The 16,381-nt window shown below is 47.2% G+C and overlaps 1 long non-coding RNA gene across 1 annotated transcript; it reads left to right on the plus strand.

The window, feature by feature from the left end:
• Positions 1 to 7,715: 7,715 nt before the first annotated feature.
• On the plus strand, positions 7,716 to 15,298 carry LOC148004985 (uncharacterized). Its single transcript, XR_015626037.1, has 2 exons — positions 7,716 to 12,825; positions 12,939 to 15,298. It is a non-coding gene; the product is annotated as an uncharacterized LOC148004985 (long non-coding RNA).
• Positions 15,299 to 16,381: the final 1,083 nt, after the last annotated feature.

Below are 16,381 nucleotides of genomic sequence, written 5' to 3' on the forward strand. Positions count from 1 at the left end.
CTTAATGCAACTGATCTCCCCAATCTTTTAAGTCTTAAATATGAAAAATTCAGGACTAGGGATATGACTCAGTATGTAGAGTGCTTGCCTGGCAGGCATAAAACCCTAGGTCAGATTCTCCTGCATAAACGAGATGTGGAGCTATAAAGGGTCGGAAATCCAAGGTCATTCTTCACTGCTTAGGGAATTAGAAGCTAGACTGGGCTACAAGAGACCATGTCTTAAGAAAAAGAAAGAAAAAACAAAACAGGGGTAAAAAAGAATGAAAAAAAGTTCAAACATTCTTTAGATTTTTCTTTGCTTTAAAGAAAGATTCATTAAGAAAAATTCATTTTTAAGAGCTATTTTTATGTATATGAATGCTTTGTCTGCACGTGTGTATATGCGCCCCCTGTGTATGGGAGCCCACAGAGGCCAGAGAGGATACTGAATTCCCTGGAACTGAATTGCCCATTGTGAGCTGCCGTGCAGATGGTGGGAACCTCGGCAGGAGCAGCGAATATTTTTCAGCCTCAATTCAACTCTCTTCACCATCAGGAAATGAAAATTAAAACTGCTTTGAGATCCCATTTTATTCCAGTCATAATAGCTATCATTAAGAAAAAAAAAGAATGTGAGGCTCTGGAGAGATGGCTCAGTGGTTAAGAGCACTGACTGCTCTTCCAGAGGTCCTGAGTTCAAATCCCAGCAACTACATGGTGGCTCACAAACCATCTGTAATGAGATCTGATGCCCTCTTCTGATGTGTCTGAAGACAGCCACAGTGTGCTCACGTATATAAAATAAGTATTTTAAAAAAGAAAAAATTAGGGGTTGGGGATTTAGCTCAGCGGTAGAGCACTTGCCTAGCAAGCGCAAGGCCCTGGGTTCGGTCCCCAGCTCCGAAATAAAGAATAAAAAAAAAAAAAAGTGTCAACAACAACAACAAAAAAAAAAAAAATGTGGGGAAAGAGGACCGTCCTCTGATAGGAGACATGGAAACCAGTGCAGACAACTATGGAAGTCAGTATGGAGATTTCTCAACAAAACCAAACACAGGAGCGATGGCTGATAAGAGTGCTTCTTGCCAACCCGAAGTCACTCCGTGGGAACCATGTGTGGACGCTGGCTTCAGACTTACACACACACACACACACACACACACCACTCACACACCCCCCCACACACACACCACTCACACACACACACCACTCACACAGACACACACCATTCACACACCCACACACCCACACCCACACACACACATACACCACTCACACACACACACACCACTCACACACACACACACCACTCACACACACACCACTTACACACACACACACACACACACACCACACTCCCTCACACACACTGTTTCTGTTTGGATGCTTTGTGCTTTGTTTTCCTGGCTTAGATAACAGACAGAGGTCTCTATGTTCTTTCCCTCAGAAAAGCTAAGAAGTAATAACAAGTGTGCTCATTTGCATAATTACCTTTCTAGCTTATTCTTGGGTATTTTGCCTACTATATATGTGTGTGTGTGTGTGTGTGTGTGTGTGTGTGTGTGTGTGTGTGTGCCTAGCGTCCACAGGGGTCAGAACAGGGCATCCAATCCTCAGGAACTGTAGTTACAGACCATAGTAAGCTACCATGTAGATGTTGGGAATCAAACACAGGTCCTCTACATGAGAAGCCAGCACTCAGACACTGAGCCATCTCCCACCTTTATGTGGGTTCCAGGGATCGAACCCAAGTGGTCAGGCTTGAGTGACAAGCACCTTTACCTCTGAGCTTTCTCACCATTCTCAATGCACACCTGTATCCAGCACCGTGAGGCCAAAGCAGGAGAATTTCTAGTCTGAAGCCAGCGTTGGGCTGCACAGGAGGTTCTAGGCCAGGCTTTGTTATGTAAGGGATCTTCTCTCAAAAAGAACTTGAGTCAAAGTTCTCGAACTCACAGAAATTCACCTGCCTCTGCCTCCCCAGTGCTGGGATTAAAGGCGTGAGCCACCACACCCGACCTGTACTCACTAATTTTAATTGGCAGCAAATATGAACTATAGAATTTTGCTTGAATGAAGAGCGAAGACTACAGACAAGCAAACATTCTGTTTAAAAAAAAAAGCAAAAGTTATTTTGCAAGTCAAAGTGTGGTAATAATGTGACCTTATTCGTCTAGTTTAAATATTGTTAAACGTCCACTAAAATGAGTTAAAAGCCCCTTTGAACTATTGACACCTTTATTAGGGTCTCACAGGAGCTCAACTGAAGCTAGTCTTCATCTGCAGGGCAGCTACCTTCCATCACATTAATAACAAATGTACAGATGTGTGTATGCATGTATGTGTGCACCTGTGTACATGTGTGTGCTGTGTGCATGTGTGTATATACACATGTGTGTATGTATGTGTGTATGTGCATTCATGTGCATATGTGTGTATTATGTATACATATGTGCATGTGGGTATGTACAGGTGTGTCTGTGCGCTTGGTATGTGTGTTTGCTTACATGTGTTCTTGTGTATATGTATCTATACATGTGTGTATATGCATGTCTGTCTGTATGTGCTTGTGTGCATATATATATACACCTGTGTGTATGTATGTGTCTATGTATGTGCATGTGTGTATATACATGTGTCTGTGTGTGCGTGTGTACATATACATATTTGTGAATGTATATGTATATATATGTATGTCTGTGTGTTTGTGTTGATATACATATGTGTGTATGTATGTATCTACATATGTGTGTGTGCTTGCATGTGTGTATATATGCTAATATATGTGTATGTGCAGGTATATGTATGTGTGTGTGCATGTTATATGTGTGTAGATTTATATGAGACCCAATAGGCTCTCCCTATGTATCCCTGACTGGGTTGAAACTTGCTCTGTAGACCATGCTGGCCTCACATTCACAGAGAACCTCCTGCCTCTGCCTCCCAAGTGCTGGGATTAAAGCCGTGCACCACCACATCAAGCACCATTTACATTTAATTTTTTTCTATTATGTTTTATTACCTTAGACTTTTTTCAGTTCTGTTTTTAAACATTTCACACGAACACACCAGCCACACTCAGCTGCCCCTCCTGTCCCTGGAGGACTTTCCTTCGTTCGAACAGTGTGCCGCGCCCAGAGTTTTCTCTTGGTGAATACCAGGCGGGTCATGGGGCTGTTTTGACAACGTCACACTATACCTATTTATCTGGGAGGACATTTTCACCATTCCACATGCTCTAACTGCTAAAGGAATGCTAGTGCCTTTCCCTTGGGCCCCTGGTGAGAGTCTGAGAGGCACCCAGGCCGGCAGAGGGCAAAGGCCAGTGCTGCCTGACGAATTTCCTTTTGCTCTAGCCACAGTCAGAGAAACCTCAAGATGTCAGCCTCCTGCACCTTCTGATCAGTTCGGGGGACAATGGTGGTAGAGGGGGCAGGTATAAGAGGGATTCTGAAGGCAAACTCCCACCTGTTATTTTGTGCTGTGTTTACCGAGGGGCTAAAGACAAAGTGGGTTAATGAGACATAGCACGTTTATCTTTTATGTCTTATAAAGAATTTATTCAGGGCGAGCATTTAAAGTTTTTGTTTGGATGCTTGTTTGTTTGTTTGTTTTTCAAGATAGGGTTTCTCTGTGTAGCCCTGGCTGTCCTGGCAATCACTCTGGTGACCAGGCTGGACTCGAACTCAGAGATCTGCCTACTTCTGCCTCCTGAGAGTGCTAGTCTTAAAAGCGTGTGCTACCTCTGTCATGCCAGGCTGAGCTTTCGACTCCGAGCAAGATGCCAGTAAAAATATCTTTAGGGTGCAGAGGAACAAAGGTCCTCCCTCAGCCCGAAGGAGAGCTGGATGATCAGTACCCCTCGGGGCTGTCCCTGTTTCCACCTGGTAACAGCAGCAGCTCTAGAAGACTCTGACTTACTTGTCCCCACAAGACTTGGGCGATCTGATGAGCGCCAGAGCCTCAGCTTGCCCATAAATGGCGCTAGCAAGAGCAGCTCGCGGACTTTACAACAACAGCGACACCTACCGACCTGCTGAAGGAGCGGACGGAGGTCGGTTCTAGGAGAGGCAGCTTCCAGGTCCCTTCTGAATGCCCGCCCCTCCCTCAGAGCCACGAGAGAACAGCCTGTGTTTTGTCACTAGCCTCTTAGAGGGGTCAAATGATGGTCTAACACCTTGTGCTCAGAAGTAAACATTAGGAATGAGCTGTGCTGACAGGAAGCTGAAGCTCTTCTCGCCTGCTAATTTCTAGTACACGGTAGCAGTCCAGTGGTGCCTAGTCTTTATTTTCTTTTCACTACATTTATCTATTTATCCATCCATCCATCCATCTGCCTGTCCGTCCGTCCATCCATCTATCTGTGAGCCATGTACACATACTGTTGTGCATGGCTCTAGAACTCAGAAGCCGATTTTCCTGAGTCACCTTCCACTGGGTATTGGATATTGAACCCGGATCTTCAAGCTAGGAGACGCATGCCTTTCCCACTGAAGCATCTCCCGGGTCCTGGTGTCTTTTAAACATCACACATGCACATAACTGTGAAAGAGCGCCCCACGCTGGCATGGGAGGACCCGAGCTTGTGCACGCTGTTTACCATGTCTGGATGGTGCTTTTAGTAGTGAGTACTCGATGGAGGACGGTACAGTCTATATTCTAGTATCACAAAGTGCCATTGACAGGGAATAAAGCGTGGGATTTCACGGACCCCAAGAAAATGCTATGAAACTTCCTTCTCTGAGGGAAGGCTTAGAAGGTGACTACTAAGCACAGCCACCCATAGGTGGCGCTGTCTGTCCATTTTCACCTTTGTGGTGCTTCCTAGCCCCTTTTAAGAAACCCTGAGTCTGACAAAGATGGGCATCTCTTAATTTTATTTTATTATGAATGGGAAAACCCTGAAAAAAATTAGACTTGACAGGGCTGGAAAGTACGGCTCAGTGGTGAAAAGCACTTGCTGCTCTTGCAAAGTCCCCGAGTTTGGTTGCCAACTCGAGCTCCAGGGTATCCAACGCCCTCTTCTGGCCTCCCAGGGTTCCTGCACTCAGATGCACACGCCCACACACCAGCAAATAAGTGAAAATAAAACGAATCTTTATCGAAATAGTGTGCATAAAAGTATTGCTCAAACTTTTAAAATTTATTATCTTTTTTAATAAAAATATTTGTTTGGACATAGTGGTACACACCTTAAATCCCAGCATTTGGAAGGGAGAGAGAAGCTGGACTCTCTTGAGGCCAGCCTGGGTGTTTTGTCTGCAAGTACGTAAGTGTACCACATGTGTGCCTGGTGCCTAAAGAGATCTGAGGACAGACCTAACGCCCTAGACCTGGAGTTGCAAATTGTTGTGAGCGCCATGTGGGTGTTGGAAATTGAGCCTGAGTTCTCCGGAAGAGCGGCCATGGAGTCATCTCTCCAGCCCCGTGTTTTCTTCCTTTTCTTCTTCTTCCTCCTCCTCCTCGTCCCCATCATCTTCTTCTTCCTCCTATTCTTCCTCTTCCTCCTCTTCCTCTTCCTCCTCCCCCTCCTTTTCTTCTGGAGACGAGATCCCTTGAAGCTATGTCTAGTCTTGAACTTGCTATGTAGCGAGGCTGTCCTTGAACTCCTGAACCTCCTGCCTCTGCCTCCCTAGTGCCGGATGTACATACTTAGGCTCCACATCCTTATTTATTTATTTATTTATTTATTTATTTATTTATATACATACATTGTAGGTTAGGGAGTGTTCACATGTACAGATATGTATGTGAATTTGTGTGTGAGAGTGCATATGTGTGTGCATAGATCTGTGCATATGTGTATGCACAGATGAGTGTGTGTGCAGAGATGTGTGTGTATGGGTATGTGTGTGAATGTGTGTATGCACAGATGTTTGTATATGTGTATATATAGATGTGTATATATGAACATGTGTGTGTGTGTGTGTATGTGTGTGTGAATCTGTATGTATGAGTGTGAGTAGGCCAGATGCTGGTGTTCACTCCATGTCTCATTTTATTTTATTTATTTATTTTAAGACAGGATCTCTCACTGAACACGAAACTCATTCATTGGTTAAGATGGCTGGCCTGGGGGTTGGGGATTTAGCTCAGTGGTAGAGCGCTTGCGTAGCAAGCGCAAGGCCCTGGGTTTGGTCCCCAGCTCCGGAAAAAAAAAGAAAAGAAAAAAAATGTAAAGATGGCTGGCCTGTGAGACCAACATTGATGGTGTCACAGGTTCATATTGCCACCCTGGGGCTTTTACTGAGTGCTGGAGATCTGAACTAGTTCCCCATACTTGCTCAAGAAGCAATTTACCAACCAAATAAACTTGCTAGCCTTCCATTATCTTTAATATTTCTCAGGGCTTTCTTTACCCTATTATTTTGTGTGTGTGGATGTTTTGTATGTCTGTGTGCCGTGTGCATGCAGGGTCCGAGGAGTCTGAAAGAGGGCATTGGATTCCATGGAACCGGAGTTACAGACAACTGTGAGCTGCCACATGGGTGCTGGGAACTGAACCTGGGTCCTCTGGAAGATCAGCCAGTGCTCTTAACCTCTGAGCCAGCTCTCTAACATTATTGGTTATGGGGTGTGTGTGTGTGTGTGTGTGTGTGTGTGTGTGTGTGTATGCATGCGTACCCACATGCGCATGTGTATGCACACATAAGTACACAGACACTCAGAAGAACATGGCAGGAAGATCATGAGTTCAAGGCTATTCCAGGCTATTTATCAAGTTATAGTCCAGCTTGGGCTACTCAGTGGGAACTGTCAAAAAAGGAGAAGAAAAAGAAGGAGGAGGAGGAGAAAAAGGAGGAGGAGGAAAGGGAGGGGGAGGGGGAGGGGGAAGAGTATGGGGGGGAGGAGGGAGGGGGAGGAGGACAAGGGGGAGGGAGAGGGAGGAGGAGGGAGGGGGAGGAGGAGGGAGGGGGAGGAAGAGGGAGGGGGAGGAGGACAAGGGGGAGGAAGAGGAAGAGGAAGAGGGGGAAGAAGAGGGGAAGGGGGAGGAGGAGGGGGAGGAGGAGGAGAGGCCATGATGGCTCACACCTGTAATTCCAGTACCTGGAGCCTGAGGTAAAAGGATTACCACTTGTTTCGAGCCAACCTGGATTTCACTGTGTGTTCCAGGCTTATGTAGCTACAGAGTGATAAACCTACAAATTCTAACCCAAAATACCAAAATTCTAACAAAACCAACAAAGAATTAACCAAAGGAGAAAACTGTAACCATTCAGGTAGCCCCAGTTCCGTCCCAACATGGAGTCTGCCTCGACACCTCTTAGCCTCGGGTGAGACACTCAAGTAAGGCACTTCTCACCCCTGCCCCCCACACCACCCAGCGGCCTTGGCAACGGTTCTGTCGCTGTTTCTGACACTGACCGTGGTCCAAACAAATTATGTAGTGTCTGGAAGATACTGCTGAGCCTTGCAAAGAAAGCAGCTTTCACTGGCCACAGTAAACCCCTCACTAATGTAACCCTCTCGAGCGCTAACGTAATTGTGGTTTGCCTTTTAAAACGCTGTCTGTACCCATGAGCTTGAGCACAAAGGGACTTTTCAGAGACAGGAGCCTGCTCTTGGTCTGGGCATCAATAAAAACGACTCAAAACTTGTAATTGGCTTAATCAGCATGGTTGCCAGTAACCGTCTCGAGTGGATCATTTCATAAGCAATCCAGAAGAAACAGGTTTTGGCCAGAAAAAAATAACTGGCTGTCTTCATCAGTTTCTGGGTTTTTTTGTTTGTTTGTTTTTTGTTTTTTGTTTGTTTGTTTTTGTTTGTTTTTTCTTTTTGACTCCTCCCAGCCCTCCTCTAGCTCAGATGTCACAACCTGTCAGGTGGACAAGAAGAGGCCTCCACAAGGAGGATGACAGAGGCCCAAGTAATTAGGAAGCTGCCAGCAGGTCCCTGTGAGGCAAACCACCAAAAGCTGGGGATGGGTCCAGGCTGCCTTTGCCCAACTGACAGCTGACTGGATTGGTGATGGGGGTGGGGGTTGTTGAGGCCACAGATCTATTTCCTCTGGGCTCGAGTGTTGCCGCTTTCTGTCCCATTCTTTGGTTTGCCCCAACATTCATGATTACCTGTCACCCCGGTTTATTCATCATTTGCTCCCTGGTTTTTCATAAAGATGTTTGGGTGAAGGTGGAGACAGCGAAGACGCTGGCAGAGGGAATAAACAGAGCAGTCCACGTCAGCGGAAAGTTCCTATTGGCTTCTCGAGCCCGCTGCCTACTGACCTGCTAGACTGTAAGGATGAGAGCTGTTTCTCACCAGTTGTAGCAAACCTCATGACAGCTCGGAACTTTGATCAAGTGGGCAAGCACCAAAGAGATACCAAAGGAGCCAACACCCACCTACATCCCAGCTTTGTAAGGAGAACTCCTGGCCCCTGACAGTACAGGTTATAGCCGCTATGGGTTGCAGGGCACGGTGCATTCAAGCCGGAACTGGGCTGCAGACTTCCCCTGTGTTGTTTTCAAAAGCTAAATCTCAAATGTTCGATTTTTCCAAATGAAGACTCGGGAGCTAGACGCTGTGGTGGAAACCTGATAGTTCAGAGAGAGAGAGAGAGAGAGAGAGAGAGAGAGAGAGAGAGAGCAAGCATTTGGCTGACCTTCCTAGCCACCATCGTCCCAGAAGGAAAAGGCTCCTTCTTCCTTCTGCATGTATTCTTAAACCGTTCAACTCGATGACCCTTCTTTCTGTTTTCTCATACCCACTCCTCGCCCGTGGTTGTTTGCTCCACCTATGGTTGACTTCATTTAGCTCTTGGATTAAGACTGTGTGCTCTGGCTGAACCACACCACAAGTACCTGTTTACAGTAATTGGAAAGCTCTAGGACCAAAGGCTGAGTCACCATTAGAAACAGATTCTTACAGTTCACAGTCTGGGAGTTCACGATGTGATCGAATATCCTGCCATCTCTGTGCCTGGGTAGCCCTCACAGAGCTGGGCGGGGCTAAGCGGGCAGCTGGGGAGAACTCTCATCCACGCGGCTGTCACTCAGCTGTTGGCCCTGCATACTACATTACTGACTGGCCAAGCAAGAGCAATAATGACTGTTTTAGGGGTAAGCAACCAATCACTTTATGACTGTTCTTAAGTTTGCTCCACGGAAGGGCATTCATGGCTGGTACAGTAAACATGGCCAAAATCCCAGAGGAGAAGCTGCAGCTGCTGTTTTTGCTGAGTGTAAGTGGTTTCCCCATCAAATCGCCTTTCAAAGGTTTAGGTTCATGCCTGTGAGCATAAAGCTTTCTGAAGTGCACTGTGGTGACTGCAGAGACATAAATGGTCAGGGTGCTGAGAATCAGTGCAGAGTTACAGTGAAGCACAGACATCTGGTCTTTTCCGAAGTCTCAGTGATGCGCTTCTCCAAAGCAAAGAGGGTTCTAAGTCCAACATATGACAAGCGCTGTAGCTTTTGCTCTCCGTAGACTGTACTGGGCTGGACAGAAGGGGAAATGGAAGCTTGCTGCTGCTAAGTACTTCAGTCCCCTGAAACAGCCACCAGGTAGAAGCTGACAGTGAGAGGTTTTTTTTTAAGGTTTATTTATTTATTTATTTTATAAGAATGGATCGAGTGCAGCCATTTCTTTTTTTCTTTTTAGATTTATTTATTCATTTATTATATATAAGTACACTGTAGCTGTCTTCAGATACACCAGAAGAGGGCATGGGATCTCATTACAGATGGTTGTGAGCCACCGTGTGGTTGCTGGGAATTGAACTCAGGACCTCTGGAAGAGTAGTCAGGTGCTCTTAACCGCTGAGCCATCTCTCCAGCCCTATTTATTTATTATATATAAGTACACTGTGGCTGTCTTCAGACACACCAGAAGAGGGCATCAGAACTCATTACAGATGGTTGTGAGCCACCATGTTGGGGCTGGGATTGAACTCAAGACCTCTGGAAGGACAGACAGTGCTCTTAACCACTGAGCCATCTCTCCAGCCCCCGACAGTAAGATTTTTGACTGCTGGCTTCTGTGTTTGGTTGTTGGCTGTTGTTAACAAACATACAATGCACAATCTCCAGCCTTGCCGATGCCTCTTGCTCTCTTGGAAGCTGGTTCCCTAAGTCCCCAGCTCTGCTGAGAGACACGGGCTCTGCTTTCCCGAGAGTAGAGTTTCTGAGATTCACGTCCAGCTTCCCTATTCCCCAGCAAGAGGTGCTGGCACGATGTTCAGGAATTCCCCTTCTGAGTCCCATAGGCCTTTCTGGAACATGAGAGACCATGTGTGCAGCAGTCACTGCCTTTTAGGTCTGAGTCCAAGATAAACTGTCCGCGCCGGTCATCTCATCACTGTGGAGGAGGGGCTAGAGTTTGTGGACAACCTGGGTCACAGAGCCAAACCTTGTCTCAAAGCAAAACCAAACGAAGCAAACACTAAATGAATAAACACACTGCCTAACAAGCTGAGTGGATTGAGAATATTATCTAATGAAACCCAGACAGCCGGTGAGATTCTACAACAGAACAGAATGGCTACCGGAGGGGACGTCTCTGGCTAACATTCCTTCCCAGCATTCAACACAGCACCCCTCTTCACCTGTAATTAGCTGCGCTTGCAGACTAATAATATGGCTAGAAAGCCCTGGCCTGGGGGACGGCTGGCAACAGCCCAAGGGATTCTGGGCAAAGACTACTGAGAAGGTTAAAGTCTTTAAGGAAACAGCAGGCACAACCAAGCAGTAATAAAAAATAAAAAAATAAAAAATAAAAAATGCCGGGTGCTCTAAGCACTTTATGTGTATCAACTAATTTAATACCAGCAGCCCTGTCAGACCCAGCCATCACCCTCCCTTTAAGTGTGTGGATCGCAGGAAAGCTTAAGGAGCCCGAACAAAAAGTTAACACAGCCAAGACCTGATGGGACTCCGTCAGGCTGGAGATGCCGCGATGGGACAAGGTGGAGAGCTTCCTGAGGTTTCCCCACGGGTCACATGGACGATCCCAGATGCCCACCAGTCCTCGCCAGCTCTCCTTCCATATGTGTGCTTTTGCTGCCTTAAATCACACCGTTGAGAAACAAGGGACAGCGGAGTGTCTCCATTTTATACAGAGGAAACTCAACATCTGTCCTGAAGACACCGTTCCAAATAGGATGTGCCAAAGAAGTCGTGGACCGGGGAACCGACATTGACAAGGGAGTTTTGAAAGTACTCTTTAGTACCAGCACAGGCCGGGCAGATCAAGTTCTACATAGCGAGTCCAAGGTTACATAGAAAGACACCCCCGACCCCCACGCCACCCCTCTAAAAGAAAAGAAGGGACCTTTAAAGTCACAGAGATGAGGTGTATCCACAGTGTGCAAGATATCCCTACAGAAATATCCCAAATGAAGGGTGAAAGGCACAGAAAGTGTCAACAGTCCAGAAACCAGGAAGCATCCAATCCCGAGACCCGCAGGCTGTCCCAGGAAGGGTTTGCTGTTGCTGCGACTCTGCCCTCTGAGTTGCTACAGGTAGTTTTCTTATGCGTGTAGCCCACCACGTGAGACGCTAGAACAGAGGAGGTGCCAGGAGTAAAAGGATAAATGGGTTACATAATAACCAAGCAAGATTGAACTACAATCCTAAAACTCCATCTTATAACAGAAAGAAAGAAACAAAAGTGCCTCCTTGACTCCTCTGCTATATTTGGAAGCTGTTCCTTTAAAAGTGCCTGGCTGCCAGGCTCAGGTCCCCTGGGGGCCCTCTCTCCTGCCCTTAGTACAATTACTCATTGCCAGTTTTCTCTACTAAAGTTCTGAGCCTTTTGAGAGAATGGCCTGGTTAGTCTAAGCTCTGCCCCACAGTTACCTGGCAACAGTTACCTGCCTCACTATAAAAGGGACTGCTTGCCCCCTCCGCCCTCTCTTGCTTTAGCCTTCTTGCTCCCATTCTCCCATTCTGTCCTCTTTCTTCCCAGCCCCCCTTCTCCAAGTGCTCATGGCCGGCCTCTCTCTCTCTCTCTCTCTCTCTCTCTCTCTCTCTCTCTCTCTCTCTCTTTGCTTCTCTCTGCCTCTACTGGCCTCTCAAGTCCCCTCCTCATGTTCTGAATAAACTCTATTGGACCCCGGGAGGCACCCCTTCCCCCACACCTCACCACACATCCACCAAAATATATCCCCTCCTCTCTTTATCTTTTTATAAAAGTTCTGAGTCTCTTTCTTGAAGTTACAGCATGTGCCACCACACCCAGTGTGTAGTGTTGGGGATGGAACTCAGGGCTTGCGGTATCCTAGGCAAACACTGTGCTTAACCCAATTACTTCACCAGCTGGTCTCCATTTACCGCACTGCAGGTCTGCGACCATTTGAGGATACTATCTGTGGGGGCTGGAGAGATGGCTCGGTGGTTAAAGAGCACTGGGTGCTCTTGCAAAGAACCAGAGTTGGGTTCCTTACAGTGGGTTACAACCTTCTAAAACTTTAGCTCCAGGGGATCTGGCGCCCTCTTCTGGCCTCCTCGGGTACAAACATTCAGACTGGTGTGCCCACATCACGGGTGCACTGTGGCATTTTCTACCATGTATATCTAGGAGAGAGAACTCAAGTGTCTTTATTCACGGATCCATCTTGTTGGCCTCTCTTTTTTTTTTTTTATACTTTTAACTTTTGAGACAGGGGTCTGTGTGTCGCTGACTGGCCGGGACCTTGCTTTGTAGATCAGGTTTGCTTTGTAGATCAGGCTATCCTGGAACCCAGGTGCCTCTGCCTTCTGGGATTAAGGGTATGCATGACCATACCCTTCTCTCTCTCTTCTAAAAGCTTCTATGTGGCCCCCAGCTCCGAAAAAAAAGAGAGAGAAAAAAAAAGCTTCTATGTGTCCATCAATTGTTGACTTTTATTTTTATTTTTTGAGACAGGGTTTCTTGGGGTTGGGGATTTAGCTCAGTGGTAGAGCACTTGCCTAGCAAGCGCAAGGCCTGGGTTCGGTCCCCAGCTCCAAAAAAAAAAGAAAAAAAAAAAAAAAGAGACAGGGTTTCTCTGTGTAACAACCCTGGCTGTCCTGGAACTTGCTTTGTAGACCAGGCTGGTCTTGAACTCAGAGATCTACGTGCCTCTGCCTCCCAAGGGCTGGGATTAAAAGCATATGCCACCACAGCCTGGCTTAATTTTTGACATTTCTATTTATGTATTTGTGTGTATACGTATGTGTATATGAGTGTGGTATGTATTTGTGTATGTATGTGTATATGAGTGTGGTATGTGTTTGTATGTGTACATATGTGTGTATGAGTGTGGTATGTATTTGTGTGTGTACATATGTGTACATATGTGTGTATGAGTGTGGTATGTGTGTATGTATGTGTATATGAGTGTGATATGTATTTGTGTGTGTATGTATGTGTATATGAGTGTGGTATTTATGTGTGTGCTTTAGTGTTCACCTGGGGGTAGAGGAGACTGTCCGGTGTCTGTCTTTATCACTGACCACCACCGTTCTTCTTTGAGGTGGGTCTCCTCTTGAATATGAAGATGATAGGGACACACCCCCGGCAAGCAGTGCACTTAAAATCCTATATAAAATACTTATTTACTGACAACAGGGTTTACTATACAGCCTGGGCTAGCCTGGAATTCACTAGGTAGACCAGGCTGGCCTTGGAATGCTGAGATCCTCCTGCCTCTGCTTCCCTAGTGTGGTGGGATTAGAGTGCACCCGCCAGAGTGCCGCACCCCTGTGGTTCCAGCTCTGGAGACACGGAAACAAAAGGCTCAGCCTGGCTATGCAGAGTGTGACGTTAACCTCACATTTGTCCTCTGGGTCAGAGTTAGAATCAACTTGGGACTGCTAGGCATACCTGGGGTGGGGTTGGGGATTATCTTGACTAGGTTGATGTGGAAGACCAGAGTCAGTTCCTAGGTTGAGGTCACGGAGTGTATACAAAGGAGAAAGTGGCCCCACGGTTGTGATGCATGCCTTTGATCCCAGCACTGGGATCTGAGTTCAAGGCCAGCCTTGTCTATAAGGCTAGAGATACTTGGAGAAATCCTGTCTAGGGGAGTGGGGTGGGAGTGGGGTGGTCACCTGAACACAGGCAGTTGTCACTGTCTCTTCCCCTACCTGCCTGTCCTCAAGCTCCTTCCCAGGACTTCCTTTCTGGAACAGACAACTGAGTCAAAATACATGATTTTTCCTTATGCCATGTACAGGGCATGGGTGCTCACAAAGAAGCATTAGCAAGCCCAGGGATGTCAATCACACCAGGTTGTCTTCTCAGTGGAAGAAATGTATGCCTGGTTTCCACTCAGAAGGCCTGGCATAGCCTTTGTTAATGTCCTCTGCTATCTGTAGGGACAGACCTCACCCAAATCCCCAGAATGTTTATCCAACTCTCTCTCCCTAGACCTTTATCCTTAGCTTTCTCAGATAACAGAACCCATCTGTCTTAGTGAGGGCTTCCATTACTGTAAAGAGATACCATGACCAATGCAAGTCTTATAAAGGACAACATTTAATTGAGGTTCAGTCCATTATCATCAAGGCCTTGATCATCATGGCAGCATCCAGGCAGGCCTGGCGCTGGGGGAGCTGAGAGTTCTACACCTTGATCCAAAGGCTGCCAGGAGGAGGCTGGTAAGAAGCAATCCCGGGATGAAGTCTTTGAGGACCCTGCATTCTCAGAGCTCACCCATTGCAGGCCATGCAAATTAGGCAGGCCATCTCCAGAAAACTCACTTGCTCCTGATGCACAGGCATGAGCGCGCGCACACACACACACACACACACACACACACACACACACACACGCACGCACGAAGGCAAAATGCTCACACACCGATGCAGATCCAGTTCCATGTAAGGCAATGCTTTTCTTTAATGAACTCACAGATGATGCCTGTCCCTTCATCTCCTGCACGTTTACTACAGAACACCGTGGACAGTCTCCTTCAAAAGCCTCGACTCGGTGAATAGATTTCCAGTGTCTACAAGGCCTCTCAATTTTCCTGACTCTGACAACTGGAGTTTTAGTTTTTCTCCAGCTCACGCTCAGCCGTGTGTGCATACACCTTGCTCCAACCGACCCCAGCTGGCTCGGCATTGGCCGCCACCCCTGCAGCTGATTATTTCCTCTTTGATTTTCATTTTTATCTGTGTGCATATAAGTGAGTGTGTGTACATGTGTGTGTGTGTGTGTCCTACTGCATGTAATATGCCACACGTCGGTCAGAGGACAACCTCAGATGTCTGTCCTGTCTGCCACTTTGAAAGAGGGTCTTGGGGCTGGGGATTTAGCTCAGTGGTAGAGCGCTTACCTAGGAAGCGCAAGGCCCTGGGTTCAGTCCCCAGCTCCGAAAAAAAGAACCAAAAAAAAAAAAAAAGAAAGAAAAGAAAGAGGGTCTCTTCTCTCTCTCTTTTCCTTGCAGGGTGTTCCAGGCAAGCTGGCTTCTGAGATTCTGGAGATTTTCCTATTTCTACCTCCCATCTCCCCCATTGGAAGGCTGGGATTATAAATGTATACACTCAAGGATGGAGGTGAGGGACTTAGAAGCTACCTGAGAACGGAGAGAACCCATCTTTTGGTTACTGTCTTATGGTTTTACTGCTGTGAACAGACACCGTGTCCAAGGCAACTCTTATAAGGACAACATTTAATTGGGACTGGCTTACAGGTTCAGAGGTTCAGTTCATTAGCATCAAGGCAGGAGCAGGGCAGCATTCAGGCAGGCATGGTGCAGGAGGAGCTGAGAGTTCTACATCTTCATCTGAAGGCTGCTAGTGGAAGACTGACTTCCAGGCTGCTAGGGTGAGGGTCTTAAAGCCCACATCCACAGTGACACACTTGCTCCAACAGGGCCACACCTTCTAATAGTGCCACTCCCTGGGCTGAGCATATATAGCTCATAACAGTCACTCTTTATCCTACCTACCTCATCTACCCAGTACTTGCACTGTACAGCTTTGCATCTGTCAAAATCACCAGCCCTCCCAACATCGAGACATTCCACAGACCTGGAAGTCTTTGCAAACATTTCATCCTTGACTTTTCACCGAATTCTACAACCCAAGTACGTTCCACAGGAAGTACACTGAGGCGACAGGTCCAAGGTACCACGCACTAAACCTGGCTTCAGACACATGGTTTCAGTGTGCTTCGTGTCGGTTAAAAGGCCTACGGGCACGAGAGGGCCGTCAACTCTCGGCTGGACGCCTAGAAACCCTTCCAAGTAGGCATTATGTGACAAGGGCACATGAGACCCAGAGAGCGAGGGCTGAGGAAGAGAGGGGATGTGAAACATCCTTCTTGGGTTCCACACTGGCCTCCTGATTGACGGAGAGCGGAGGCTCGCTCCCGCTGCCGCTAGAGGGCGCTGCGCCTACCGCATCGCCGCCACTAGAGGGCGCTGCGCCTCCCGCGTCGCCGCTACCATCGGGGCCACCGCCCCGGGCACCCACAGAGGTCAAGGCAGCGCTTGC

Source organism: Rattus norvegicus, chromosome 7 (genome assembly GCF_021556685.1).
Source record: "Rattus norvegicus strain SHRSP/BbbUtx chromosome 7, alternate assembly SHRSP_T2T, whole genome shotgun sequence".
Taxonomy (NCBI): Eukaryota; Metazoa; Chordata; class Mammalia; order Rodentia; family Muridae; genus Rattus; species Rattus norvegicus.